The sequence below is a fragment of the Falco naumanni genome, chromosome 11, assembly GCF_017639655.2.
Source record: "Falco naumanni isolate bFalNau1 chromosome 11, bFalNau1.pat, whole genome shotgun sequence".
Classification (NCBI taxonomy): Eukaryota; Metazoa; Chordata; class Aves; order Falconiformes; family Falconidae; genus Falco; species Falco naumanni.
This window is the reverse complement of record NC_054064.1, coordinates 35,026,136-35,053,248: the sequence shown is the minus strand read 5'-3', so window position 1 is coordinate 35,053,248 and position 27,113 is coordinate 35,026,136. Positions and strand designations below refer to the sequence as shown.

Sequence of the window (27,113 nt, the reverse complement as noted above, 5' to 3'; positions counted from 1 at the left end):
TGTTTCGAGGCGCATAGTGACCTGATTTCTCCTTATGGTGGAGTTAATCCCCGTGGGCTGTGAGCTGGCCCCCGCAGCCCAAGGCCCCGCTCCCTCGCCGACGGTTTGGCACTGTTGCTCTGCACTTTGCAGCCACGGTAGGGGAGCGGGCGCCGAGGCGGTGGCACAAGGCACAGGTAGCCTGCAGTAGAGCAAAGAGAACGTGAGCTGCAGCCGTGCATTGAAACACCATTCAAGCAAGGTATCTACAGTCCCTCGAGAAGCAGCATTGCGGCATTCGGTGCTCAGCTCTGCTGCCTGCAGCTGGCTCCCCCTGCCCGGCCCGGCCCTGCCCACCTGCTTTTCCCGCTCTCTTTGTGGCTGGTGTTTCCTTGGGGGCCATCTCCGCTGACCACCCGTACGTGCAGACCGTTTTCGTTCACCCACTCATTTCCTGTTTTATTTGATTCTCAAATAATGCTGCTCAAGCATTAAAATAGTGTGATTAAAAAATTTTTTTAAAGGGCAACATGACTGCTCAGGGTTTTGCAGGGGAGAAATAATGGGATGAATAAATGGATGACTGGTGGATCTGAGTTTTAAACACAAAAAAGCAACCAAGTTCCCTCTGTTACAAGTGTGGGATTTAGAAGGTCTCATTCGGGGGTTTATCTGATGGGGGGGTGTTTGCTTGTCTCTGCAATTTGCAGCTTGATCCCCAGTGTGAGGTTCTGCAGAGAAAAAGCTATTGTTTTGGGGTCCAGGAATAGCAAGCGGGGCTGGATCCACCAGAACAAGGTGGATTTTCAGCGTGAAGGAAGCCAGGCAGCACTTGCCCTTCATCTGTATTTGAATGCGGGCTCTCGGCTAGAACAGAAGCCCTGGAGAGCTGTCAGAGGATTATCTCCGCTGCTCTGCAGAAGTTCAGGGTATTGCCACCAAAGCAGCCTGAGCTTCTGATTTTATACCAACTTAGCCAAGATAAAAATCAGACTCGGCATTCCTAGCCTCTGAAGGCAGCCTGATAAAATTAGCAGGAGTAATTTTCTGTAAAAAAGTGTTTTGATATATTAGCAAAAGCCAGAAGATTAAATTCAAGGAGTAGGACTTGAAGCTACGTTTTCTCTGTTGGTGTAAACAGAGATCACTACACTGAAACAAATGGAAGTGTTCTTAATTTACACCACCTGAAGGCCTGACAAATTCCTGTTTCTTTAGACGCTATAATGAATAGACATTCAGGGGTATGAGTTGAATTCAGGTACAAACCTTAGCCTTTAATTTCCCGCCTGCTTCACTCTGATCACTCTAGCAGCTGGCTTTATTTCACTGCAGTTGTTTAAAAATTAATAGTGTAATACACTCTAGTCAATCCTTCCTACCGAGCAATAATATTTTTTGTAAATTTCATTTTTGGGTTTTAGGCTGACATCCTCATTGTAATGCGTCTTCATTCTGATTTCCACCAAGTGCTTGATATTGTGAATTATGTGGAATTTTTAATGGACAGGCTTCTCATGTAAATTTTGCAACTCCCAGTAATCAGACTCACCCACATGCGAAGCGGGGAGCAGGAACCTCTGTAGTCATCAAAGGTGCAGATTCAGGCAATGAAGCAAAGCTGCATTTTCCCGGAGAAGCAGGGGGAGCTGCCCTCGAGTTTGCTGTGTGTTACTGCGAACAGCTTCGAGGCAAAGTTCCATTATTTCTGACCTTTCTGTCCACCACACAGCGCAACTGTTGCCATTTGGGACAATTTAAGGTACTTCAGACTGTTGTGTAAGAGTCAGCAAACCATTCTAGCATCATCATTAGCTGTCCCCGCAGCTGGCGTGGAGTGAAAGCAAACACTTTCAGGCAATTCTGAGCAAGAGTTCCTTCAGCATCCTTCTATTTTCCAGTAGTTTGATACCAAATGCGAATTTCCGTTTATTATTGTACTGAGCAGGATACATTTCTCGGGTTTTTGTTGCTATCTGCCACGAACCCAGAGAAGAGTACATTTATTTGAACCTATAATTTATTGGCATAATGACCAAGAATTAAAAGACCGGGGATAACTGGCAACAGCAAGTTTTTTGATCTTTTTGATCTAAAAACTCCCATTTTTTAAGGTTACTTGCTACGTGCTTTGCTGTACCCAACAGACATAGTTTGGGTCTCTGTTAACCTGCAGTTTAGGTCAAAAAGAACCACGGGAAAACTAAGAGTTTGACCAGCAAGGAACAATGGCGAGTTTCTTACAAAGTGGAGGAGAGACAGCAGGAGCTGGTGCTGTGGCTCACGGGGCCAGAGCCTGCTGGGTCACTGGGGAAAGCCCCACAGCATTCCTGCAGCTTGCTTGGGCTTGCCACGCATGAGCCTTGTGCCCATCCCCCCTATTCTTAGGGCAGTTCCAGCTCCCCACCCTGCTCAACCCCCTCCTGGCAACCCCATCCCTGCCTCCAGCTCTGCCGCGCCAGTTTGCCTAGTGCAGTGCCGCTTCGTTTTGGAGCAGTGGTGAGAGCGGTGGCAGCAGTGGTGACACTGGTCCTGGGTGACGCGGGGGGTACAGGGACCTCACCTGGGACCCAGGCCTGAGCCAGCAGAGCGTGGTGAGAGCAGGAAGTGCGGAAGGGCTGGAAGGCCGGGCTGGCCCCCACACTGGGTGATGCTGGCCGTGAGCATCGCCGGCTTCTGCTGCCGACGTGGCGGGGAGCACCGGCGCCCTGCCATTGCACGCCCTTGCTCTGCTGACCTGCCCGGCCTTTCTCAGCCCTCCCTGTTTCAAAGTGCGCATTGTATTTACTGCCCTGTCATAACTGGAAGTTTTATGAATGGTGCCTTCAATAAATTTGACTGTTAATGTTTTCTCCATCCTGTTAGGAAATACGCTGTTTACAGATGATTACATTTTCTAAATGACCGCATTTGCTGCTTAGCCTTTCAGTGAAATGCCTGGAAAAATGTGTTTCTGTAGCCTGCAAGGGAAATAACGGGAAGCCCCTCCCTCCCGGTTCAAAGAGGCTCTCAAAAAACCACCCAATTTTTAGCACTGGATTTATCTCAACAATGCAGTCATTTAAAAGCTTCCTGAGCCGTTTGTGCTTATGAGGAACATTTCTAATGCAACTTTAGAGCACGCAAAGTGAATATGTCTAGCTTGGCAGATGGCTTGAAGAAAACCTGCTTAGTTCAATCATTAGGTCAAGCCAAATAAATTTCTACCTTCTTCAAAGAAAATCACTAGCGAATGTCGAGGCTGAAGTGATTTTAACTTCCTTGACGTGGAGGATTTAGTTAAACAATAATAAACAGCCAAGAGATGTAATTTTTGGTTATAAAAAGAGTTCAGCAGCAACACGTTCAAAGACAAAATAATTCTTGCTATTCACTGCATCATAGTATTTAAATACTTAGGGCAGTAAATATTAGTAAGGTTGATTTTCAGGGGCAGCTGACAGCTCTGGAGCTTAGTCCCCACTCTGTCATATCCTTCAGTTTCAGAGGAACTGTGCAGGAAATTTTGTTCTTCAGTTGGGCTTTTCGTTGCATTACAGATCAGTGAATGGCAGTAAATGGAGCTCTGGCGATGGAAAGGTCGCCGCAGGGCGTTTGGAAATGAAAGGACTATTTTGTGTCTCATTTAGAGACTTTTCTTATATATTGGTGTGTGTTATCCAGTGGCCAGGGTAATGGGCCTCAAGAATAAAGTGTTGTTTAAGTAAAATAGCTGTGGTTTGCGGGGGGGAATAACTAAACCAGAAGTTCTGAGAAGCAATGACCATGTTCTCAGGCATCTGAAATGTATCTGCTACTAAGAGCGAAGCAATTTTTTCTAATACCAAAATCCCAGTTTGCGAGGATGCTAAATCATCCTCAGGCTTAACACAATAGTCTCTTGGCAACTGCAGGTGCTTATCTTGAAAGATTCATTTTTACAACAGATTGAATTCTCAGAAAAGAGGCCAAACATAAAGATGTTAGAAATCAAAGTGAAAATCCAAAAGGGTTTTGAGGCTTGATTTTGTTAAGCATCCAAATGTTTGGATATTTATTTGAAACTTATTCAAGCTGCTTAAGTCTAGAAAACCGGTAATAGGCTGCATCCTCCCTGCTCTGTGACTGAAAGTCTTGGCACATACAGTTCCAAATTGCATTGACCTTTTTTGCTGCCAAATTCTATTGCGTTTTCATTTCTAATTTACTGTCCAATCCAGCCCCAAGGTCTCTAGCTTTTACTACCTTTCTAAGTTTCTGTTTCGTATTCAATACGTGCTTTTCTGCCTTGCTTAATAGTTTTCATTTTTTCCCCAGTTAAGTCTCACCTTATTACTCAGAAATCTAGGGACTGACATATGAGATCAGACTGACAATCCATCCGCTTTGTTATCCTTTCTTCTGTAATTTACCACTGTCAGATGCTTCAGAAGGCACAGGAAAAACCACAAAAATGGATCATTATGGGAACCTTTGTCCATAGGAAAAATCCAGAGTATATTTCTATGCTAATATAGAAGGTTTTATATCCTCTTCCATAATACCTGGCTGAAATAAGTTTTTTGTCTGAGCACCTATATACATAGCTGAATTCCATAAAATGTTCACTCTCAGCAATATCCATTGGCAGTGGGTTCCACAGGTTTATTCACGAGATTTTCTGGTTGTTTCTGCCTACATCTTTATTTCCTCTGATGTTACTGTTATTTATCTTTTTTACTGGTTTGCTAATTTTCCAAAGTAGTGTCACTTGTGATTCTCATTAATGTGCTAAATGTCACTTCCTTTTGAGCAGCAAGGAGAATGCTACGTAAAAAGAATTACAATACATATTCTTCCTCTAATTTTTAAACTATATTTGCATAAAGCATATTTTAAAGTATACTGTAAAGGCTTTTCTTCTGAAATCTGTGGTTGGAATTACTCACCTCTTTCTTCCTGGCAGCTCTTTTGCATTGCTATCTTCTGTTAAGTAGCAAATTTGCAAAGGGAAAAGTATCCATGTAAAAAAACCATCTTGGCACGTTTCTCTTTTTTTCTATTTCCTCAGAGTATTCCTGATGTCATTTCTTTAATTCACTCTTAGTGATGGTTGCACCATTTTCCTGAAAATGGCAGATGGAAAGCACCATACTGGGGTGAAGGAGGAGGGCACAGGGCTCGGGCAGCTCCTCCCTGGGCTGGGCACGATCAAGGGTGGGGGTCTCCTGCACTGCTGACCCCTTCACCCTGCCATGGGCCACCGCGGAGGCTGCGGGTGGCTGGTCCTTGTGGTGGCCCAGGAGGGCAGTGCGGACCCCAGCTGCAGTGCAGACCCCAGCCGTGGTGCAGCCCAGCCCCGCGGCCGAGGAGGACCCGCCACTGTCCTTACCCAGACCCACCTCTGGTTCCTTCTCTTTATTTCTTCATTTTACCAGCCCAGGCTTGCCAGCCGTGCTGGACTGGCGGGACCTTTGCAAATCTTGGTGCTACTTCTCACCTGTCATTCGGCTTGCTTTCTCCATATTGGATGCTTTTGATCCATGCTTGGGATTTATCAGTTTAATTAATCTAATCTCTGCATTATCATCCACGCTAACTGACATAATTCCTGACAATGTTTTGTTGATCCCTGTGATTCTGAATGAGAGTGAAGCTATGTAGCAGCATATGGCAGTAGTTCTTATCTGTGGTGGCTAAGTTTAGCTTTTTTTTAGGCCTTTTTCTTTTAATCAGAAGTATATTTGCTTAGAGATTAGGCCATCTTTGTGTGTTTCCGCATTGATAAAACTATGCTTTTGAATCTTCTGTAAAATCCTATTGTGTTCCCGCAGACTTTTGCAGGAGCAAACTTCATGTGCGACATCACAGGGCATCGCTACAGGGAAATGCACAGAGAGGTGTGGTGCACAGGCCCTTTTTTTTTAAGTATTAAAATTTGTTGGGTTTTTTTAAGCGTTTGCGGAAAGAAAAATACTATTAAAAGAAGTATGTGGCTAGATTAATCCAGGACTACTTCCAGTATTGGCAATGGTATGGTTTCAGACCCTCAGTGGTTATACCTGCAGTAATTTTAATTGGCTAATGTTTCTTTAATTACAAACTGCCACTGAGTTGTGAGTTGCCATGATAGTCCTGTCTTCCAAGGATGCGCTGAAGCGTTTTGGATCCCAATGCCTGGTATTTACGAAAGGTTTTTATAGTACAGACTCAGCAGTTTGCACAGTTTGGTGAATTCGTTTAGAGTAATTAGTGTAACACCAGGCTGGATTTGCAAGTCTGTTTAAGCCATTTCTGCTTCAAGTATATCAAACGTTAAACATCTCCAATACAAACATTGATTTGGTTTGGATTATTTCATGTATTCTTTCAGCTCCGCTGTAACCAGTTGGTTGACACAGGTCCTGGTTGTTCCTTAGGCTTGGCGGACCAGGGGCCTGGCCGCATCCCACGTGGGGTCTGAGATGGACCCCTTTCCTCTGAATCGATGACTTTCCTGGCTCTGCTGATAGAAAGGGATGAGAGCAAGTCTCTGCTGAGCCCCAGCAGCCAATAGTGCAATATGCTGTACCGCTCACACCATAATGGAAACTCCTGTTGTTGCTGTTGCAATGTGCAGTGCTACACCTACACACCAGTGGCTTTGCCTTCCCCTTATCCGGATTCTGGGGTGGTTGTTTCTGTTGGTGACAAAAGAACCAGTCAAAAATTTACTCCTATTTGATTTATTTTTCACTTGCAAAACAGAGAATCGGTCTGCATGTTTTTAATACAATTCTTTTCCCCAGGGATGGACCAGTTGTATTCCACATCTGTTCTCTGGGGTGTGCAGAAAGCCCTACAGTGCTATCGTAGTCAGAGAGCATGAAGAGAGGGGGTTTTTTTTGCAACTCCTGGTCTAGATTCCCTGTTATTATTTTTTTTTCCTCCAGAAGTAATTTTTTGCCCTTGTTCACCTAAAACAAGTGACAAGAGGATAGTTGAAACTCTCCTACCTCTTATGGGTGTTCTACGTGCCACCCCAAGTAAGGTGGCTTTACTGCTAGCTCCGAGTCAGTGTTGATCCCTTGTACTAGCCAGCTGATCTGTGCTGCTGGATTGCCATATTTCTCTGGACACCATCAGAAATGGTGTTGCTTGTGCTCATTACTCCCTTAATTTTCACAGGTGAAATGATTCAGAGGAGCTGAGCCACCTCTTTCGCCTCGGAGGTAGTCCACCCAGGCAGTCAGATTCTCCCCTCGCCCATAAGCAGCTGGCACCAACGCAGTCTGGCCTCCTGGTCGCTGTGGTGTTTAAGCAGTGGCACTGGGTGGTGCTTTGCTCCGGAACATCAGACTGTGGCCGCCTTTTCCCTGGGGGGTGCTGTGAGGCTGTACCGGTACTCTTTGTGTATTGATTTTGAATCATACAAACACAAAGTTCTTCTCAAATTAACATCTTTTTCTTGTTTTCTCCTCACCAGTGGAACTGGCCAGAAAAAGCAAGTGGAAGAGTGATGGTTCAGGCTGGGGCGCCGGGGCCTGGGCAGTGCGCGCAGGAGCTGGAGGCACGCAGCCTTGTGCCAGGGCGGGAGGACCGGTGGGTACGACGCGGGTAAGTCCAGGAGAATAGATGATATGAGACTTGATTAATGTATAATTAATTAGAATGTATTCTAATTAGTGTCAATCAACGCGCGGGTATGGAAAATAGGACCGCTAGATAAGACTGGCTTTTGTTTTTAATGAGATGACAAATGTGGTAGATGGGGAGAGTGTTGATATGCCAGCTGCCCATATGGCATTTGCTTTGACACCAGTGGGACATCTGGGGTGGAAGTGAGATGCTGCTGGACTGTCAGGTGAGCTGGGCTGTCAGGTGGCAGCTGGAGGTGGGAGGTGAGGGCATGGCCATTACCTCTGGACAGGGCTTGGCCAGCACCCTCCGTGCCCGCAGGGACCGGGAATCGGGGGAGGCGCAGGCGGCACTGCTCGGGTCTGGCTGGTGTGGAAACCCTGTGCTGAGCTGTGGCCGGTGCATGTGGGGGAGGGGGACCACATCGGGAAGAGGGACCACACAGAGGAATCATGGAAGGCCATGGGTAGCAGAGGGGTAAGGGCCAGGAGAAGAAGACGGGCACCGAGCGCCTGGAAGGGGTCAGCCTGCTGGATTCAAGGGTAAGATGGGCCGGGCATGATTTGATCTCAGGCTGTGAGTATGAACACAGGGAGCAGGGGGCTGATAACAGAAAGCTTTTCAATTTAGTGGACAGGGATATAAGGAGATCTAAAGCTTGAAGCTGAGATAAACACACATTTTGTCTATGGTGGAGGTAACTTGGTAGCTGGAGCATCCTACCAGAGGGTGATAGGGTGATGGCCAGCTCCTTGTTACCAAAATGTCTTAATGGAGATTGGTTTGTGGTTTTCTGAAAGGGTGCTCTACTTGGAAGGGAATTAATTAATCCTGGAAAGTTTTATGTCCAAGCCACAATGGATGCTCACAACAGCACTTCTTGGCTACGGAGCCACAATTACTTGCTCCAGTTAATTTTGCTGGAAGCAGGATCAGACCCTCACCTGTGGAGGAGCGCGGAATGCCAATGGCTGTCGCGGTGCTGTGGCACGTGGGCGAGCAGCACTCATGTCTGTGGCTCTGCAGCTAATCAACACGTCAGCTAAAGCGAATTTGATTTTGAGAAGTCTTATGGACCCCAATAAAGATCAGTAATCATTAAAATTAACCACACGTTGATTTAATCAACATATAGCTTTGTTAATTACCAGCTCTTTCTTCGTGTCCATCTGTTTTAAAGATTTTAGTGAACCTGCAGCAGATGTTCATGTAAATATAATAAGCTGGTTGCCATGTAAATATAAAATTTGCAGGATTGTTTTTGTAACAGACTTCCAATTTATTTGTGCTGTTGTCAGTATCACGTCTTCAGTGGCTTAAACACAAAACTGATAACTTTGTTAAAATCCCCGTTAGAGACAGTCTGTGCTACCAGGCTGTCCCTCTGCCTGGCCCTGCCGCCGTGTCCTGCTCCTGTGATTTGTGCCCAGGAACTGCCATGTAGAACTGAAATAGGGCCCATCTATTCACGCTGCCTTCCAGGGTATAAAAAATAATTTCTGCACTCATGGTGATTCAGTCATTGTGAGCGGTGTAGGTGGGGAGTGGCTTGTGCAGCTGAACATTGGGTTTCCAGCTTTCCCCTCGGAACCGGGTGCCAGCAGGGAGGTGGGTCCGGCGGGCAGGGGAGCGGAGGGGGATGCTGGCACATGGCTGTGGGATGCCTAGCGGAGACAGCAGCAAAACTGGGCTGCCATGACAGTACAGAAAGCAAACTGGCAAGCATTTTAAAATCTAAAAATGAATACCCTGTGGGGAAAAAAACTCCAAACCCCTAGATTTTACTTTGCCACTAGTGACCAAATGGGGTGCATTTTGCTGGATTAATATTTTTCTTGTGAAACAGAATCCCCAACAGAATCGGAAAAAAGGCATGAAAAAGTGCAGAAGAGCTATGTTTTGCTGAAAAAACTTCACAGTTTAAGACTTAGCTTTTGAGTCTACAAGCCGAATAGCAGAGGTTTTTTTGATGTGGCAGCATGTGGGGCTTTTTCTGTGCGTGGGAGTTGCAGACTTCGCTCCATGGAGATCTTTTATCTACAGGAGCATGGCTCTGGGTAAGTTTCTTCACCAGCAGTGTGCGGCAAAGGGGTCACGAAGGCAGAGTGTGGGCATGCAGAGGAAACCTCTTCCACTTCCATCCGTGGGGAGGGGGAGGTGGCTGCCCTGGAAGCGAGATGTTTCTTCTCTGTGCTGGGGAGAAGGTGCCCAGCCACAGCCCTGCCAGCACAGGTGCCCAGCGCCCTCATGGTGGTGGCTTTTCCCTGCGCAGGGGAGAGATGCTCTTCAGCAGCTGCAGGACTAGGCAGGAAAACCTGGCTCTGAATATGTCTGCATTTGGTCTTTGTTGGATTAAAACTGTTATGGAACATAATTGCCCAGGTTTCCTGTGTGACAGTAGCCTGACAGCCAGTCTTGTACGGTGGGACTGGACTCGCGGTGAGGGTGTGAAGCAGAGCAGCCGAGGGCAGGTCCCGTTTTATCACTGGGAAACGGGTGCTTCTCTAAGGGAAGAAAACTGGGAGCACTGGGGGGCACCGGCTGCAGCAAGTCATTCGTGTGGTTCGTGCTGTGGCAAGGACAGGCCAGGACGGGTTTTGGCAAGGTGGTTGTAGGGATGCAGTGTGGTCCTTACACTCATGAGGGTACAGCCATGAGCACTCCTAACGCACAGCCCGTCCATCCCTGGAGTGTGGGCTGCCACCTCTGAAAGCGGGTAGTGTTCCCAGGTGGCAGTCCGTTCTCAGCTGCAGATTAACCTCATAAAAGGCACCACCAAAACCCCCCAAGCCCTCACAGGGATTAATACAATAGGTTCAGATTGTGAATTCAGAGAGGGATCTCTTTTTTTGTTACGTTTGTGCAAAGAAGGCCATGGTTGATAGAAGGGATTCCTTAATGTGGCTGTGGTATAGTTAAGTGATAATAATCCCAAAGGCAATGAAACAACAAAGGAGGAAATTCACTGTTCATCTGCAGACCGTGGAAAACCACTGATTCTCAAATTCACTTGGCAACGTCAGCCATGTAGCTATACGCCCCCTTTAAGCTGTGTAACCCCAGCGTCCCAAGTGGAGACGTCTGCCTCTGAGCACCGCGCCTGGAGTCGTGTCTGGAAAGGGATGAAACCCCATGGCACGCACCTTGCATCTTTGTCCCACCAGCTGGCAGGCAAGTGTCCCTGCAAGGTGGTGGCAAGAGGGGACCACCAAGAGGCACAAGCACCTTCAGCACTGGTGGGACAGGCTCTTAGCTTGTTTGCAAAGCCTCCTTTAAGAAGGATTTTAAAGTCAATTAGAGATGACCTTGTTGCATAATGGGAAAACTGACAAAATGCAGAATTGCAAATTCATGTTGTTTGTCTAGGTATTACCTCTGCCTTCAGAGAATAATTAATCTGATAAATAACAGAACTCCGGCTTCAGATTGGATGTTTCTCTAATCCACTGTATGTGTTTATTTCTCCCTGTGCTCCGCAGGTGCACCCGCCGGGTACGGACGGTGGGCAGGATGCAGACCCTTGCCCCCAACCTCCCCGCTCCAGGCGCTCCTGCAGCAGCCCCAGGCGGGCTCCCCATCCCAGGGGACGGTCCTCCCTCTGCTGGGGCCCCAGTGCTGGGCAGTGAGAGGCTGGGAGCTGCTGGCTGCGGTGAGCCTTGGGAATTTGTCACCACCAGCCCTGCTGCAGTCCCCCCGCAATATTCTCCTCGGTCCCTTTCAGGGCCAGGCAGCTCAGGTGTCCCATAGAAATACCACAGAGAGATGTTGCTTTCTGCTGGCTTGTCTGGAGCGGATCCCCGTGTAGCACACACTGACAGCCTGCCGCAACGGCAAGCTGGGTGGCTTGCTGACAGAGCTACTGATGGAGGTGCGATGGAAGGTGTGAGCCCAGCTTGGTGCATGGATTTGCCCACGGTTCGATGCTTCTGTCCCAATAAAACATTCGCAGCCTGGCGCTCATCGGTCCCTTGCATGAATTTATCTTTGTAAGGCATTATCCAGCAGCTGAGTCTGCATGCTTGTTGGAGCTGACATGAGAAATGAAATGTGTGTTTTGGTACTGGTCGGGGGAGTAGAGGGAAAGATGGATCTTAACTCAGAGCTTCCTGCGGAGAGCTGGGTCTGGAGTTATCTTTCGTTTACGTCTGCACTTGAAAAGAGCTCTGCTTTCTGATTTCATGTCTTTATTTTTTAGCTTCTAAGGATTTTGGTTTCATTTTGCTCTACATTGACAATGACTTCAGGAGCCTAGAGAGGAGGATGAGAGTGCACAAAGGCAGGTCATTAAACAGCTCTTTACAGGCACCTATTGATCTGCGCAGTCCTTGCTGTCACATTGGCCAGGTAAGGCACTGCTGGCATGAAATTCCCGTTCATGGTGGAAGATTTACTGTTTTTCAGGGAGTGGAGCGTAAAGAAACAGACACCCGCAAGTGGCTGGAAAGCTCCAGGAGCAGAGGCTGCAGCCCCCCACACCCTTCCCAAGACAGGCACAAGGAAGCGGAGACAAAAAGCAAGGTGGAACTGGGCAGCGATCCGGCGTCTCAGCAAGGGCAAATCAACACTGGCAATGAAGAAGAAATTTAAAGGTGACAGCAGCAATGTGAGTGGAATTTTATCTAAACCAAACTCATTACACTGCTTATATAAAGCAGTATTTTTACAATTTCAAGTAATCTTTGCACAGTATTTACTAGTTTTTCTATTGTTTTAAAATGAAAAATCTGCCCTTCTTGACTGAACACAGCAAACAGTAGAGAAGCTTCTACTTCCAACAACGATTGAGTCTTACTACGTCAAATCTTTAGATTTCAGATGACAGAGGAAATTAATAGCAAGAATAAAATCTTATAATTGAAACTGAAATGAAACTAAATCTTGTAGATGGGATACTAGCTTGAACTTCAGTCTGAGCATCTAAAGAATCACTGTGCATATTTTAATTCTTTGACTCTTCTCCATAAATGTTTTGACGTGCTCAGGAATTTATCTTCATTATTAAGACTGCTAGATCATCACATACTGATGAGCCCAAAGTCAAATTTTTTACTTGCCGTTCACTCAGAAATAGATTTCCAACTGAAAATCTACAGTATGGGCTTATTTCTCCCATCAGTCACAAGAAGCACAAGCCTGCCCAGGCGGCCAAAGCTGCTCTGTGCCTGCCGAGGCTGGGAGCATCCTCCATCCCGCAGGCACTCAGGGAATGGTCCCAGTTCCCACCAGGAACGTTTCATTTTTATTACCAATACAAGCAAGCTATTTGGTAAGAATATGGCACTTCTATAACGTATCTGAATATTACTCCTGCCTACAAGCCCTGGTATCTGTTCTTTTTAAAAATATGTTTTTAGTTGTAGAACATACTGGTATTTTAGTTAATAGATTCAGGACCTTCCCTTTTGCAACTGTTTTTCTTCAACCCTGTCCTTTCAGATGTTGCATTTCTCTTGTGTATATAATTAAAAGATGGCCTTAAATGCTTAGGAAATGCAAGGCTATGAAATGGAGGAGGAATGCCTTTAACTTTGTGCCTTTGTCCCATGATGATGTTACACGGGTTGAGAAGTGAACTTCTTACCAGTGTGAGTATGTGTTTCTGGTCCGGGTGTCTCGGGTGTGCGGATGCTGAGCCAGTGCTGGTGAATCGTCTCTCTGACGGCACAGCTGCTGTGCAAGGGCAGGGAGAGCCAGCGCTGGGCTGGGGTTTGGTTTCTGAGGGCTTGGACCAGGCCCTACAAACACTCCTTGGTGATTTACTGGGATCACACTAAGCCTCTTGCCTTTAGAGAGGAATTAAAGTAATTGTGGGACATAATGGAGGAAAAATCCTTTAGTATTTCCTTCTTTATAATTCATATTTCTATAATATCCTTTCATTTCCTCTAAGCTCCTTAAGTGCCTATGAAGAGTTCAGATCCTTTCTACAGTGTTTTATTATTGAGGTGTGAAACGCGTGCGCTGCCGTCAGCGGCATGTGTGAGCCCTCCCGGTCCCTTTCCGAGTGGCCTTGCTGGTGGTGGGGCCGGGCTGTGCAGCGTGGCGAGGAGTATTTCTGTGTCATTGCTGCTTGTAAGAGGAGGCATGAGACACTTTTATTTGCGAGCAGCCCTTTTGCACGTGAGTTTAGGGCATTACATTCGCATATTTGCAGAAAACAGTATCGCTGGGTAACGTTCGTTATAGGTGCATATAGGTTCACTGGCATTCAGTGAGCGTTGCTGTACCTCTGCGTCATGTGTGCATTTATCAGCCTCTGCTTGCAAAAAGCGAGCAGGGAAGCCGCAGTTGCCAGGGTTGGGTAATTTTACTGAGTAAGCGCAGAGCTCTGAGCCTGGCGGTCCCTGCCATCCTCTGCCTTGCCCGTGGGGCGGTACGGACCACTGGCAAAGCCCCTGGGATGGCAGCGCTGGCCCCGAGGAGGGGCTGTGGTTCCAGCTGCCTGCCCGCAGCGTGCCGGGCAGGGGTCGGGGGGCGCTTGGCTCATCCCCTGCTGCCGAGGTGGGAGGTGCAGGGACGTTAAGGCTGGCAGGCCCCTCTGGAGGCCGGGCTATGACCAGCCCCTGCTCCCAGCTGTGGGTGCGAGGATGTAGCCTGCTCCTGGAGGCTCCGTCTCCGACCATCTTGGGTCTTGGTGCAGCTCCCCCAGCTTGCTGGGCAGCATGGCCCTCTGGCTGGGAGCCCCTTACTGCTGTGGTGCTCCAGTCCCCATCCAAAACTGGTACCAGTGTACCCATCACTGGCATGGCTCGCTGTAAGGATCAGCTCACAGTGTTTGCCACCTCGCTTGGTGTCAAGGACCAGCTTCAGGTCATCAAAACTATCACAGACCTCTGTTAGTTTGCCCAGACCTGATGAAATGCATAGGATTTACACGATGTAATTCAGATCACAGTCGTTTCTGATCAATACCTGGAAGATTTTTCTGTTTTAGCATGCACCGGCTGCAGTGCAAAGCCCTGAAGTTTGGTGCTGGATGACTACCAAGGTGTTGCTGGGGTGGGTCATCTTTGTCACTAGTCCTGGAGGTGGTCAGCTCCTCAGCAAAACACAGTAACAGCTACTAAATATTCTCCTTGAGGCTGAATGATTTACTGCAGTACTTCTTGATGTTTATTGCCGATTGGAATTTAATAACACCTTAAACATTGTCCAGTTAAACCACTGATTTTAATAATATATAGCGCTTTTAAATTTGAATGGCAGGAACAGGTTAAATGTCTCTCTGTTGGGAGATGCGTGGATTATGTGGCCAAAGTGTCTATTATGGCCCCCTAGTTTGACCTTGTGTGCAACAGAAGCTTTAAAATTAAACCCGCAAATCCTCCCTGAAGCCCTTTTCCTTGTTTAGAAAAATCCCTTTTGATTTATTCGGAATTGTTTCATTTCTTCACAAAGTGAAGCTGGTTTCATGTGCGAGGCTGGAGTCCTGTACTGTCAGTTTAAGCCACCTTCTGAACACTTTGGATTAAAAGGAATTGTTGGTCTTCTCAAACCTTTTACTGCAAGGAGGCTTCCAGTTGCAAATTACTCTTGTAGGTCTTCTCTGTGCTACTTGTAATGTTTCAGCACAATTTTGATGTACTGATGTACCTTTCAACACTTGAAGGGGGCTTTTAAGAAAGATGGGGACAGACTTTCTAGCAGGGTCTGTAGCGGCAGGACAAGGGGCAATGGTTTAAACTGGAAGAGGGTAGATCTGGATTAGATGTTTGGAGGGAACCCTTCCCCATGGGGGCGGCGAGGTGCTGGCCCAGGCTGCCCGGAGCAGCTGTGGGTGCCCCATCCCTGGCAGGGCTCAAGGCCAGGCTGGACGGGGCTGGGAGCAGCCTGGGCTGGGGGGAGGGGTCCCTGCCCGTGGTGGGGGGTGGGACTGGGTGGTCTTGGAGGTCCCTGCCAACCCAGACCATGCTGCGATTCTGCGACAGTACAAGGTTCAGTATTTCACTGCAAATCTCACAGTAGAGGTCGATAAAGGTTTACTAACTCTATTTTTTCTTCTTTAAAAGAAGAAAAAGTTGAAACGAAATTAATGTGTGTGCTTTGTCAAATTGTCAGGTGTGCCATTCACAAATCAGTGCAGTCTCAGAACTTCTCTTCTTTTTTTTTCTTTTTTCCAAACTTTGTCTTCAGACATTTCCCACATTTACACTGTAGAAAGCATATCCCCTATTATTTTTACTTTGGTGGCAATAGTGAATACTTTGCTCCAAGGCGATGTTAAACATTTTTAAAGTTATTTTTCAATTCAGCCAGCTGATTTGATCTTCTGAAAATCGAGTTTTTTGATTTTAAAAAAAATATTTTTTATCTTTCTTTCCCTTGATCTGGGAGACGATGACAAGCCTTTATGTCTAAACCATATATGTTTTTATGAAATTAATATCAGGCAGAGATAAGTTAAAAAATGATTTACCACAGTATTGCAGTTTAGGTTTTTGAAGTCTGTCAAACCAATGTACAATGAAAAATGGAAGAAAGGAGTTTCAGGTTGCACTTGAGTGGCTTTTTGGTATTTGTATGTATTAATGCTGCAAATCAATGCAAATTTTCTGAAGAACCAAATTTACTAGCTTTATTTCTTCATTTGAATAATTACTGCCAATAAATATCTCAATAAGCCGCCATTTAGAGAGTGATTTTCATAAAAAATAGTAGCCAGATCCTCTGCAGTGATAAACTTCCATGCACAGCGTGTTTGCAGCAGCTGACAGCCCGGCCCCCTCCGCCGCAGACCCTGCAGATTTTATTAACCTCCCTCTCCCTGCCATTTTCGGTGTTCCGCATAGGAAAGCTCTGCGATGGGCTGCTGGTGGGCCGGTCATGATTTTAATTCTCTGCAACATCATGGATCAGCGTGAGAAAGCACGCATTCCTCACTAAGAAACCTGCTACTGGAAAGGTCCAAAAAATGGTGTTTTTGGAAAAGCACCTCCCAAGAGGAGCCTTGAGGCTGTCGCGCCGCCGGGAGTGGGCAGCGAGCTCAGCCATGGCACACCTGGAGACTGCCAGCATGAATTCATTGCTGTCCTTGCAAACACAGCTGCCCTCACCGGCGGGGTCAGAAAAACCCAACAAAATGGTCTGAATAAGAAAACAAACCGAAAATAAACAGATTTCATTTTTGAGGACAACTCTCTGCTATGGAAACAAAAAAGTCATTTTGGCGAATTTAGTGGTTTTTTTCTGTGGTGTCTGCTAAAATACTTGTTTGGTTTTGCTTTTTGAAATGCTTGGACTACAAAAAGCATGCACCAGATTCTTCTTTGTTAGTTTAAAAAATAAGTAAGAGCAGAGCATGATCCGTCCTTCTGACTAATCGCACACCAAATTGCTTTACAATTGCACCAGAGAAAGCCCGTTCCTTTTTTATTTTTTTTCTCTGTGAGTGAAAGATCTTTATCTCTAGATGCTTCCCAGGAAGGAATTTTCATAACAAGAGTCTATTAAGGGATGCTTACAGACTTCCAGGCCATCTGAGAGGTTATGGGGGAAAAAAAAAAGAAGCAGAAAATGGTGTGACATGGTGCACATTCCGACTAAAGTGTCCGTTGCTATAGCAAATGAAGGAGCATAACTAACCTCTAACACAGCCTGCTTTGAAAATCTGTGTGGTTTGTTAAGGCTCTTTTGTTCCGAGCCATTCATTTTCTCCATTTCTGCTGCAGTTTGCTAAACTGCTCCCAAATTATTGGAATTTATAGTACAGAAATGGTGATAGATGTTAGGTATGACCTATAAAACCTTAAAGCAATGATGAGTAAATCTTCTGTGTCATCCTCACTAGCCCATTAGTACATTAATGCAATACTTGTGGAGCAATTTCAATGTTTTATTTTATTTTTTAGATAAAAGATGGATCAAAGCTAGAGGAGAGAAAGCATGGGTTATCCGAGCTGTTAGCCAATACGTGTCTGCTTTAGGGTAACGTGTTGAGGTTTCTGCTGTCTCCAAGCTTTCATTGGTTTGAATGCTCCTTCACACCGACTCTTTCATTGGTGCTGTCAGCACCTTTCCTAAGTTCATGCTTTTCCTCTTGGTCCTTCACGCAGTTTTGCAGCCCTGCCTGCTCTAAGCCCCCAGAAGCAGCGTGGAGCCCCTGGGCCGTCTGAAAGCTGGAGCTCAGCCTTTCCAAGAGCATGGCCCTTCCAGGGGAGTTGTCTTGTGGACAGTACAAAGAAAACAGCTCTGCGTTTCAAATACAAATATAAATACAAGCAAATACGTGGTTTTCAAAAGTAATTGCTATTTACATTAGCTAGCGCAGGAAAGGAATCTGATCAAAACAGTGAAAAACACATTCTGTTTGCTCTGGAGAGCAGCAGCTTGCATGAACTAAGGATAAGCTAGGGTTAATGGTCACTGGCTGAATTAAAAAAGCAAAAACCAGTAGGCATAGATAAACCCAGAGTTTGCTGTCTGAAAGATACAGAGAATTCCCAATATGAAAACCAGTGAATGACTGTAACCCAAACTGCTATACTTTTGTGAAAAGAAATAAGATGGTGAATATATATAGAAATGCCTGTCCAGATCCAATTGACATAAAAGACTATAAAACTGAAGTTAAATTAAAAGTGAAGGGAGCTTCCCACATCACACGTTAGAGCTGGACTGGCGTCGACTTTACTGGCCCAGCCTGCCCAGCAGCACACACAGTGCCGGGTGCTGCAGGCGAGACGTCACAGGGTGCTGCCGTTTGAAGTGCAGAAACTTGACAGAAAACGTGTTTTCTCAGGGGGGACTTTAAACTGCAGGGATCTCTGCCCTGTCCAGAGGCACGCACAAGCCCTCAGTGTAACCTGCTGTGGCCGCAGCCCCCCGCATCCTCAGCAGTGGCAGTGGCTTCCTCTTACATACCCAATGTAACCTTCTCTGCAGAATAAAATGAAACTGCAGGCATTGCTATTCTGGTATCATCAGGTGTCAGCGTGGTGTTCTGTAATGGTGAGGATTTACTGCTCTGATCTTCTGCAGGGTGGGAAAGGCCATAAAAGCAATGCCACTGAGACTGCAATAAAGTCAGAGTCAATTCTCCTGCATCGCCTTTGAGGAAGGAGGTGCTTGCTGGTCCAGGCTCCGCTGCTGCCCCTGCTCGTGTGGGCTAAACCAGGCGTTGGGGGACTCTGCAGCCCCCATGTGGGTGGGCAGAAGATGCAATTGTGCTGCCGTACCAGCCCTGCAAGGGCAAACTGCACTGGTGATACCAGCAGCCGCTTTAAAAAATGCAGACAGTTTACAGTTAGCTTTACTTAATTTACTCTGTTGTTTTATCTCTTGGAATGCAAAGGCTGTGCCTTGTTCTAAAACTGAATTGAACAGAGCAGCAAAGAAACACAGTTGTGCCTCTGGAAAGGCTCCGTCCCACAACCCTTGGCAAACCACTGTTTTTCAGCTCTGAAATAGGTTGATTTGTTTGTCCCCTAAGCGGGAACAAACCAGCATCACCCAGCACTTACCAGTGCCGGGGCACTTCTCCCGGGGTTGGGGAAAGACCCCATCTCCCTGTGGCTGTGTTTTTGCCAGGGCTGTCAGAAAGTCTGGTGCTGGCAAACAGTTACAGAGCTCTTGCACTGAAGCAGCTGAGCTGAGGTTGAAGCCGTATTAAATCTTGACATTTTAAGAGAATAAAATAAATAAAAAGTACTCACTGTTTTACTATAGCCTGAGCAGAACCTGCACTGCTCCTAAAGCCTAAGAACAGCAGTTATCGTACACAAGGAAAGCTCTTACAAGTTACTCAATTGGGAAATAAATCTAAAAGTCAAGTTAACCAGCGAAATACTGAACTTTTTTTTAAAACGAGCACACTGTAGCAGTCTATTTCACCAAGAGGAGGTTGATTATAACTGACATCATGAGGCTTTACAGCCACAAAGGCTCCAACTTTCAAAATATTTGCAGTCCTTGGAGCGCTGAACTGTGGCGGTCCTCGTGCTCTCGTGTCCCGCAAGCACCAGGTGAAATCGCTCCTCTTCACCCTTGCGGCCAGGACCTATTCAGCAAGATGCGCTTGGCGTGGTTTTCTCCTCTTGTCTCGCCTTGCCGTCCCTTACCACAGTATTTCCTTTTCAGCTGTTCTGAAAGAGTGACTCTCTTACTTGAGTGTGTTTTGGTCCATTAAAGAAATGAAGAACTGCATGAAAAAAAGGATTACATGCTATGGAATCCCAACAGAATTAATGTTAACGTCTGTGTTTATATTAGATTTTTCTTTCTTTCTCACTTCTTTAGATTGCGACAGATGCGTATAACAAAGAAAATGGGGAAATATGCACTGCATCTCTCCGTGTGTGTGTTTTTTAATAAGGTTTTGAATGCCATTAAGCCCAAACCCCCCAAATCTTGAGCTTCAATGGAGACTGTGATCATCTGTGTTTGAAATTATAAATCTAAAAAGTACAGCTGGAAAACAAGCATTTGAAATCTGAAAATATTGTGCCTGTAGGACTAATTATGCTTTTGCAAACTTTATCAAAACATTGCTGTTTATTTAAAGTTAGCAGCACAAGAACACCATCGTAATGAATGGTGACTATTATGACTCACGCACACAAACATCTATTTTCTGAAGAAAGTGACAATTAAGGGCTTATAATGGATTTTGGTTGTTTTAAGCTCTCTGCCAGGACAATGCAGAATTGGAGACACTGTAAGTATAAAGGATGCTGAAAGCCTGTTCCCTGATTTCACAGGACACTTCTCAGTTTCCTCTGAGGTGCACACTGAGGGTCAACTCACCACGCAGAGTTTACGGTAAACTCTGGAGATGGGGCGCTGATGATGCGAAACTATCAGGGCGATGGCAGTTAAGAAGCACGTATCTTGAAAATTCCCTCTTCTTCAGCCCTGGTAGGGAAAAGACCCCAAACCCACTAGAGACATGTAAGGTTTTTCTCAGGTGTGGTGGAGAAATGCTGGTACCTGCTGGAAACAGCAGATACACACGGGATGTAAAGTACTCGAATTACTCAAAATGCTGAGTCAAGGCATAACAGTGAGGAGAGTTTCAGAGTTCAGCACAGCAGTCCGTTGTAAAGATACCTGAATTTGGAGCTAATTTCCTTGCCAACCAAAGATAAAAATGTAAAAGAGCCTTTTTCTCTCTACTTGTCTGTGTATCTAATCTCAGCAAGTGAAATTAGTCTGCAGCTAGGTGTCTAGCTCCTATTTAAATAGTAATAATCCTGGATTTATTGTCTCTCCTCTCTAATTTACTCATTTTTTTTGTGGGTGAGATTCCTCTTCTTGCCTCCTTGATCCCCCCTGTGTCGTTTTTACATGACGGAGGGGTGTGTGTGGGTTCCTTGTGTCCGTGCAGTGCTGGGATCCGTTGCCCTGGGGTGTATTGTGCCTAGCTTGTCCCTGCACACCAGGATTATTGCAAAATCTTGGGTGAAGCTCCCTGCTGCCTGCGTGCCTGTTGCGAGGGGGGGGGCCCGGGGACCCCTGGCATGAGGGACGCGGCTGCGGGTGCTCGGTGGCACCCCTGGCCCTTGGCTGGGCAGATGCCTCCAGGGTGCCCTTTCACCCAGGTAGAAACCGGGTGGGAAACGCAAATGCGGGGTCAGCTGCAGCTGTGGGGTCCGGGGGTGTGATGTCTCCCACCAGGCTTGGTCCCACACCAGGGCTGCACTTGCAAATGGTGTCGGAAAGTGGAGAAAGAGAAAAGGGGCTTTTATTTGTACACTCATGAGTGTATCACGTTATGATTTGACATCACTCAGACGGAGGTCGCAAGCTGTGCCCAGCTGAAGTGAGAGAACTGTGCTGGCAAACGCTTTAAAAACCATTAAATTAGACACAGAAAATCTTTGAGAGAGGATGTTAATATCTTTATCATTTCCTCACATTTTTTGTTGCCTTTTATGCAGACATGGGTACAGATTAAAACTGTTATTTTAAAGGCCGGTAGATCCTGTGCTGTGCAAGTTTTTTGTCTCAGAAACAACTTCCATCGTGAACATTATCATACCAGATTGCTTCAGCTAGTGCCACTTATAATTTTAAAACAAACCTTCTCTGTGAGAGGAAGGCCATGATCCCCTGACGGTGGCGCAGCGCGGCGGGCAGCGCGGGGTCCCCCGTCCCGCGGGGAGGAGGCACAGGGTCTGTGCTGCCTGTCCTGCCGTGTGCTGGGGGGGCTCCCGTGGGACACCCAGGAAGGGGGCTCGGCAGGCAGAGCTGGGAGAGCTCGGTCTTCCGAGTCATGTCCCCACGGCACTGCTCAGCCACGGGCTTCTGCCCGTAAGAGGAGGCTGTGCCGGGGCAGCTGAGGCGGCTCCTTTCAGAAAAGGTACCATTTATCATCCGACTGCTCTTTCAGGGGAAAGATGAAATAGGGCGATTTCGGGAAGATTTCAAAGCACCCAGAAATTTGCATTGGAGAAAGACCGTGAAAGAGGCATTTAGTGGGGGGTCCAGGGAGCTGGGTGGTGGGTGTCCATCATCCCGTGGGGCAGAGCCTCAGCAGCAGGGGTTGCTTTCGTCTGTGGCTTTTATGCTGCCCAGTGCCTGGAGTTGTCTTCCAATGAGATGATGCAGAACAAGAGGATTCATGAGGCATAAAATAGAGCAGTTATTAACAGAATAAATGCACTAGAAACATCCCACTGCAGCCAGTGTGTTTGCACTCTTCCCTGCTCTCTCTTTGAGGGGCAGCAGGAAAGAAATTGGGCCTGAAGCAGTAATGAGGTGAGCCAAAGGAACCACAGCAGCTCTCCTGCAATGAAATATTGCAACTATAACTGAGGGCTGAAAAGAGGTGAGGCTGAGGTGTTCTGTGTATGAGGATGGTAAGGACAGGGCGAGCTGATGGCTGACAGTACCCAGGTTTTCTGAGGTGACTGCAGGCACCTGTGTGACCCAGGGATGCTGAGCAAGTGCCACATCGTGCAGAAAATCACCCTGTAAAAAAGTCCCTACTCCTAACTCCAAAGTTAGGAAACAGTGTACAGTGCAAGCTCTTCAGTCCTGTGGATGGGAATAATTACAGGAATGGAGAATGCAGCAGGCAGACTTCCATAAGTGGTCTCTGAGGGAAGAAGAGGGGAGAAATATATTTAAAAAAAAAAAAAAAAAAGACAAGGAGAAGTGAAGACTGAATGACAAACCAGGCAGTAATGCAGGGCTACCAGGAGAGGTGGCCTTTTCCCACTGCTGCTGAAACATCTCATACTGCAAACCTGATGCTGTCAGACCATTTTGGACACCCTGGGAAGCACATGCTGCAGTACACTGGCGAGAGGTAATGCATGTACTAGGGACTGCTATTAGTGAAAGGCTTCATCAAAATACTTTGATTTCCCTGGAGATGAAGTAGGTGCTCAGGTCTTGGAGAGTAAATCCAGGTCCTTGGCAGCTGTGCTGTGGATTTCGGTGATTCCCCAAAGGATTCATCAGTCTTTGAATTTTCTCTCCTTTGTGGCCTTTCTCCCAGCGGCGTGAGTCAGCCGTGTTCCTCCTCACAGATGGGACAAACTCCCCAAACTTGGATCTGGTAGATTTGAGTGTTTCCTGATGAGGATTCAGTTTCCTGATAAATACATTTTGCAGGTATGAAAAAGTCCCTGAGCCACATGCCCCAGGAAGCGCGAGGCTCCTGACTTGCAGAAAGCTTTTGATCATTAATTCTCACTCTTTTGGAAGTGCTGAAAATACTGCCTCCATTGTCCAAGGAGTTTTATGTTTCCTTTAATGCTCTAGTATATTCATATTCTAAATATTTACAGTGTAAAGTAAACTTATATCAAAGCTTTCCCGTTTTGCTTTCTTAGGTAAATCCTGTTTAACACCATCCCTGAGAGACTAATACAACCACCAAGGCGCGCTTTGTTTTGTGCTGAGGTTCAGACTGGGCTTGAAGCTGCTGGTGTGTATTTCTCTAGAGGAACATTCTGTCCTGGCAGGGCAGACCGAGCCAGACCGGCCCATCCTCCCGCCCAGCACACGATCCCTTGGAACGGCAGAGCCGGGACTCGCATGGCCAAGAGCTCTGCTCTGAGCACATCATTCAGCTCCACCAGAAGCGTCTGCCCGGGGAATCGCACAGCCTGCGTCAGGCCGCGGTGAGGTGCCTCATCCATCCCACCGGCAGCAGGCAAACCCAGCCGCGGACGGCGGCGGGTGCTCAAGCACGTGTAGTTGTGCCAGCACCTCGTCCGCCTCAGTTTGTGGGAAGTCAGGTCTGAGCCGCAGCAAGGTACCAAACGTGTCAAAGAGTTTGCGGGCCAGAGGGAACAGGACACAGCAGTGCTCTTTCTCCTGTTCCTTCATCTGCCTCTGGCTCAGTCGGTGAGAGCACATCTCTTCACTCCTCCTTTCTCCTTTGGAAGCAGCTGAAGTACCACTTAGGCAGGTGCAGTCTTACTCTTAGTGATGTCGGGAAAGAGTTAATTAAAGGCAATTCACCTGGGATCACTGGGTTAGGTTTTTGGATGTGCGTAACTTTGGAATCCAGATGCCTGTTACTGCCATCAAGTGCCATGGAAGCCTTGTTTTGCAAGAGGAGAAGGAGGAGGTCAGATTGCAGTCTGTGAAGCTGGCTACATAATACTACATCCCATGGACAGACAGGAGTCCTGGTATCTTTTTATCTGCACAATTAATTTTGACTACTGAATACACTTAACATATGCAGGAGGAAGAGCAAACTATTTGTTAGCATTTGATGCGGTTCTTTTAAACTGCCAAAGTCTGGCATTGCAATTACTACTCTTACACTATGCACTTGCAGTAATTTACAGTGGAAGTCAGAGACATCTCCGAGTTAAAAGCAGATCTCCTGTGAGGAGGATGTGACAAAGTTTAAGTAGAAAGCTGATCCCCTCTGCAGGAATTCAGAGATGCATCTTGATATCTGTAAGGCCTTGTAGGATGCAGGGTTTTGTCTTCTGCTTTCAAATTGATATTCTGTTGCTAAATCTAGGCCAGCTTCACTTAATTTTTTTTTTTTTTTTATGGTGTCTCACTTGTTTAATTATTGAGCTCAACTCCACAATGGTTTGACTCTTTTTGATGTGCAGCAGCTGGTCGTGGACTCTGCAAGCAGGACTGCATTTGAAAATCAAGCGAAGGAAAGTGCTGGTGGAAAATGGATAAAACATGGATTGTTTCCTGTAACAATAAGAAAAGTGCTGTGTGTGCAGTACCGTCTGTGATCAAGCATGCTGCTGCAGCGTGCCGTGCCTGAGTTCGCGTTACACAGTTGACTGGAGCAATCTGGGAGAATGGAGTGCTCTGGAGTGATGGGAGCATCATCCCAAAGTCCTGGATGTGGAGCAGCCACATGGGCACCTCAGTGTTTATCCTTCTGGATCTATATCTTAGCCTGTGCGGACAGCATACCGTAAATGTAACCTGGGCAGCCGGAGGAGCAATAAATCAGGAGTGAGCCCAAGAAACCGAGGCTGGTATGAGCTTGTGCTGCAGAGAGGGGTATGTGATGGATATCTGACCTTTCAGATGTGGGGGAAGGATATTTCTCTGTTTATAGATACTAGGATTTGCGATTAAAACTGTATAAAAACAGTGGCTTTCATGCATTGCGCTTTGAGGGCTCAGCCTGAACTGGTTCACAGAAGCACGACCCAGTTCCTATAGAGCGCTGGCTTTCAGCAGCCGCCCCTGCAGGAGGCAGGGCTCCGTCCAGAGCCTGCTGCAGTTAATGGAAAGGCTCCTCTTCATTTCCCTAGGACTTGGATCAGATCCTTGGAAGGCAATTTGGGTAGTGAGGTGAGAAATTTGGGATGACCAGCGTATCAATAACACGAGCATCAAGCTTCACTCCCTTCACCTCAGTTCACAAACTAATTCCAATCCAAATGCTAAGCAGCAGACCTTCCACATGTCGCCAAGGCAGATGCAGATACTAAAAGGTACATTTGTAAACGGGTCTTTTTAATGCATCCCTCTAGTGTGTTATTTTTGTACATTTATTCTTAGTTTCATCATGGCTTCTGGTTTTAGTTACTGTCCTAAGGTGGTGCTCTGACTGTACCAACACCTGTTAGACCCAAATTTTAATGTGATTTAGATGAGAGGAGGGTGGGCACTTTCTACTCCACTGACCCAGTCTCGTGTTTGCTGGGAGAAGCCAGTGGAGCAACACAGATTTGTCCCAGTAACTTTATGGAAGGTCTTTGTTCCTGTAGGATCCAAGCGCCATCTTCCCTTTCAATATTTATTTCTCAAGCTCAGCATTCATGGAGAAAACACTGGGCACTGACGACTTCTCGCAGCAGCAGTGCCCCTTCCCCCAGGCGCCAGCGGTGAGCCTCACGTTCCTGGCGCAGCGGGCGTGTGTCTGGCTGTGCCTGTGGTGAGCGGGGCACGCTGGGGAGGCGGTGGGCAGGGGCACTGCGGGCACTGCGGGCACTGCGGGCATGGGCACTGCGGGCACTGCGGGCACTGCGGGCACTGTGGGCACTGTGGGCACTGTGGGCACTGCGGGCAGGGGCACTGCGGGCACTGTGGGCACTGTGGGCACTGCGGGCACTGCGGGCACTGCGGGCACTGTGGGCACTGCGGGCAGGGGCACTGCGGGCACTGCGGGCACTGTGGGCACTGCGGGCACTGCGGGCACTGCGGGCACTGCGGGCACTGCGGGCAGGGGCACTGCGGGCACTGCGGGCAGGGGCACTGCGGGCACTGTGGGCACTGCGGGCACTGCGGGCACTGCGGGCAGGGGCACTGCGGGCACTGCGGGCACTGCGGGCACTGCGGGCACAGTGGGCACTGTGGGCACTGCGGGCACTGCGGGCACTGTGGGCAGGGGCACTGCGGGCACTGCGGGCACTGCGGGCACTGTGGGCACTGCGGGCAGGGGCACTGCGGGCACTGTGGGCACTGCGGGCACTGCGGGCACTGTGGGCACTGCGGGCAGGGGCACTGCGGGCACTGCGGGCACTGCGGGCAGGGGCACTGCGGGTAGCCCAGTGCCTTCGGGGAGCCCGTCCACATAAACATCAGCGTTGTGTTGAGTGGCGGTACTTGTTTGTTTGTGGAGGAGACGCGTGTCCTACTGAGAACTTCAATAGCTTTGTGCTTCATGTGTTTCTGGCACGGTATTCCTAAGAAATGCTGATTGTGTAAAATGGGATTTTGGGTGAAACCACCAACGTTTGCGTTTAGCATTGCCCTGACAGAGCAAAGAGAGGGGGGATGCTTCTCTCTGCGTCTCGGTTCAGTGCACTGGGAAGGTCCATTCCCGGATTGAGGTAAGCGAACAGGCAGGCGGGTGAGGATTCATACACCCGCTTTCAAGAGACCATTCCCTCACAGTTCCTTTGTCCTAAGAAAGAAAGAAAGTAATTTCTAGAGGATAATTTGAATTACTGTCTGAAGGTGCATTTTTCTATTTCTTTCTCTCCAATACAAGGATGGTTGTGGTGGACAACCCCAACTTCTCTGCCTCTGAGAGTGGGGGTGAGGCACGTGGTCCCGCACAACTGGCAGCTGAAGCCCGGGTCTCTCAGAAGGAGCAGCCTTTCCCTGCTTGCGGCGCTGTCCCAGGGTCCTGGCATTGCTCGGGGCACAGGAGGGGTGGGGGTGTGCTGGGC

The 27,113-nt window shown here is 47.5% G+C and overlaps 1 long non-coding RNA gene across 3 annotated transcripts in view; it reads left to right on the top strand.

Annotated features, from left to right (window-relative positions):
• LOC121095559 overlaps nt 1–25,083 on the top strand; it is an 88,469-nt gene extending 63,386 nt beyond the window's left edge. For 2 of the 3 annotated variants that reach the window (XR_005830149.1, XR_005830147.1), the window contains 4 exons: nt 7,403–7,533; nt 9,533–12,157; nt 16,344–23,109; nt 23,331–25,083. This is a non-coding gene — a long non-coding RNA (uncharacterized LOC121095559). The remainder of the gene's footprint in view (nt 1–7,402; nt 7,534–9,532; nt 12,158–16,343; nt 23,110–23,330) is intronic. The other variant, XR_005830148.1, reaches the window with a different exon arrangement.
• Nucleotides 25,084–27,113: the final 2,030 nt, after the last annotated feature.